Here is a 3,127-nt window from a genome sequence, read left to right as displayed (position 1 = left end):
CCCGTGGTCTTGTGCAGGAGCAGAGAGGGGTTGACAGAGAACAATGCTAGTTTCTTGCAATCGAGGGCTCAGTTAATGGTTAGCTAGTTTTCAGAGTCTCGTCACTACCTAGAAATAAAAGGAAAGCACCACAAGGAGCTTATTATTTCATCAACTGTATTTCATGTATGTAAATTCTTACAAACAAAAATTATATATATATATATATGTATATACATGGAAGAATCAACAATACAACAAAAACATACTAGCCTATAATATTCTGGTACTCCTACTTCATTTTCTAACAATGGTTACTGGATCACTTGTACAAATCGTCTTCATCCTCATCAGCTGCCGCTGAGGTGTGGACGGCAGCTTCTGCCGCCTGCGTCTGCGCCGGGAAGCGGAAGTCCGTGCCGAACCCCCTAGACTGCTGCAGCGTCTGCGCAAAGGCCTGGTACTTCCTGATGTCGGCGTCGCTCACGCTCCTCCTCGCATACTTCATTGACTCCTCGAAGTGAACCGCCTTAATCTGAGCCACCTCGTCTTCCTGCCCGCCGTCCACCTCCATGGTGTCTTTCCCCATCCTCTGCCTCTCCATGTCCTTTTCAATGTCCTCCCTGATGGCGTACTTGCACGCCCTCTGGCAGACCTCCGTGATGTCGGCACCGCTGAAGCCGGCGGTGAACCTTGCCAGCGCGCCGAGGTGGACGTCCTTGGCCACGGAAGACTTTCGGAGGCAGGCCTTGAAGATCTGGTGATGGGAGGCCTCATCTGGCAAGGGGATGTAGATGAGCTGGTCCAGGCGGCCGGGACGGAGCAACGCCGAGTCAATTATGTCGGGCCTATTGGTGGCTCCGATGATGAACACCGTCTTCTTGGCGTTCATGCCGTCCATCTCGGTGAGCAGCTGTTTCAGGACCCTGTCCGCCGCACCGCCGGTGTCGCCCACTCTGCCGCCCCTTTGGGTAGTGATGGAGTCGACCTCGTCGAAGAACAGCACGCATGGCGCAGATTGACGGGCCTTGTCGAAGATCTCACGCACGTTGGCCTCGCTCTCGCCGAACCACATGGTGAGCAGCTCTGGCCCCTTGATGCTGATGAAGTTGGCCTGGCACTCGTTGGCGATCGCCTTCGCCAACAAGGTTTTACCGCACCCTGGTGGCCCGTAGAAGAGGACGCCCTTGGACGGCGACATGCCGAACTTCTCGAATTTCTCTGGGTGCTCGACCGGGTACTGGACGGTCTCTTGCAGCTCCCTCTTGACGCCCTCGAGGCCCCCGACGTCGTTCCAGCTGACGTTGGGCACCTCGACGACAGTCTCACGAAGCGCGGACGGGTTCATGCCGACGAGAGCCATCTTAAGGTGGTCATTGGTGACGGCCATGGAGTTCAAGATCTCGGCATCAATGGTGTCGTCCTCTAAGTCGATCACGTCCATCTTCTCCCTGATACACTGCAGAGCCACCTCGGTGCAGAGCGCGGCCAAGTCGGCACCGACGTAGCCGTGTGTATCCTTGGCAATCACCTCTATGTTGACGTCCTCGTCCAGCTTCATGTTCTTGGTGTGGATGCGGAGCACTTCGAGACGCTCGACCTTGTCTGGCACGCCGATGTCGATCTCGCGATCGAACCTCCCGAAGCGCCTCAAGGCAGGGTCGATGCTGTTGGGACGGTTCGTTGCACCCATGACAATGACGTGCGCACGGGCCTTCATGCCGTCCATGAGCGTCAGCAGCTAGGAGACGATACGCCTCTCGACCTCGCCGTGAGTCTTCTCCCTGTTCGGCGCGATTGAGTCTATCTCATCGATGAAGATGATGGAGGGCGCATTCTGATCAGCCTCCTCGAAGGCCTTCCTCAGGTTGCTCTCGCTCTCTCCGGCCATTTTGGACATTATCTTTGGGCCGTTGATGAGGAAGAAGGCCCCGGTCTCGTTGGCCACCGCACGGGCGATCAACGTCTTGCCTGACCTGGGAGGGCCGTAGAGGAGGATGCCCTTGGGAGGCTTGACGCCAATGCTCTTGAAGATCTGCGGATGCTTGAGTGGCAGCTCGACGAGCTCCCTGATGAGAGTCAGCGGTTTCCCCATGCCACCCACGTCGTCGTAGCCGATGATGTCAAGCCTCTCCTCGTCCTCCCGCTTTACCGGCTCGCCCTCGCAGAAGATCTCCGTGTCGGGCGCCACGATGCAGTACTCCACCGCGGGGTCAATCTCCATGACCTTGAACTCGACGCTCCACATGCCGCCACGCACGAGGAAGAGGTCGCCCTTGTGGAGCGGGCGGTAGGCGTCCAGGAAGTAGAGCTTGAGGTAGGCGTCGAAAAGGTTCCCCGCGATGCCCTCGACGGTGTCGTCTAGAGGGAGGATGTGCACGCGTCTGCCGAACTTGGCGTCGTGGCACAGGTGCACGGACACGACGTCGGCGATGCGCACGCGCAAGTTGGAGCGGGCCACCTTGTTGATCCTGAGCTTGTGCCCCTCGCAGGTGTCGTCGGGTAGTGCCACGCAGAACGTGTTGTGGCGGCGCTTGCCCTTGAGCAGCACGATGTCGCCTTTGTATATGGAGAGCTTCTCCATGGTGTCGGGGTGGAGATTGCAGACGGAGTTGTCGTCGTTGGTGGTGGCCTCCTCCACCACCAGCCGGTTCACTGCCTTCTTCGACGCCGCCGTGCTCACCATCGCCTTCAACTCTCGTAGTCTCGTTGGTCGAGTTGCTGCTCTCGTGTATTACTCTCGTAGTTTGCGTTGGTGTTGCGGTGAAGAGGATACCTGGGAGTCATCCCCCCTTTTGAAGGCCTGGCCTGAAGAATACGACTCAGGTTGGAAGGCCCGTACGTTCCGATTCGAGATCGTTCGCCTCATATTCGTCCACGTGTAGCTGCAAAGTAATCGCTGAGATGGATGTGCACGTGAGCGGCAGGGGCTTGCTCCATGGACAGCGGTGAGCGCTGAGAGGAGGGAGGAGAAAGGGTGGTACGGGGAAGAGCTCTCCCACCGGAGTTTCTTCTTTTCTTCTCCATCTGCCAAATTGATGTGAGCTTTTGTCTCCTCAGTTCATCTCCGCCTGAGTACAGGATGGTGGCCACTGCAATGTACGGCCGGAGGCGCCAGCGACCTCAGGCTCCCTTCACTCGGCGGTAA

The 3,127-nt window shown here is 57.5% G+C and overlaps 1 pseudogene; it reads right to left on the bottom strand.

The window, feature by feature from the left end:
- Positions 1-301: 301 nt before the first annotated feature.
- Positions 302-2,665, bottom strand: LOC123065183 (cell division control protein 48 homolog D-like; annotated as a pseudogene).
- Between the last annotated feature and the right edge of the window lie 462 nt (positions 2,666-3,127).

Source organism: Triticum aestivum, chromosome 3B (genome assembly GCF_018294505.1).
Source record: "Triticum aestivum cultivar Chinese Spring chromosome 3B, IWGSC CS RefSeq v2.1, whole genome shotgun sequence".
Taxonomy (NCBI): Eukaryota; Viridiplantae; Streptophyta; class Magnoliopsida; order Poales; family Poaceae; genus Triticum; species Triticum aestivum.
The sequence above is the reverse complement of the archived record's forward strand: the minus strand, read 5'-3'. Positions and strand labels throughout refer to the sequence as shown.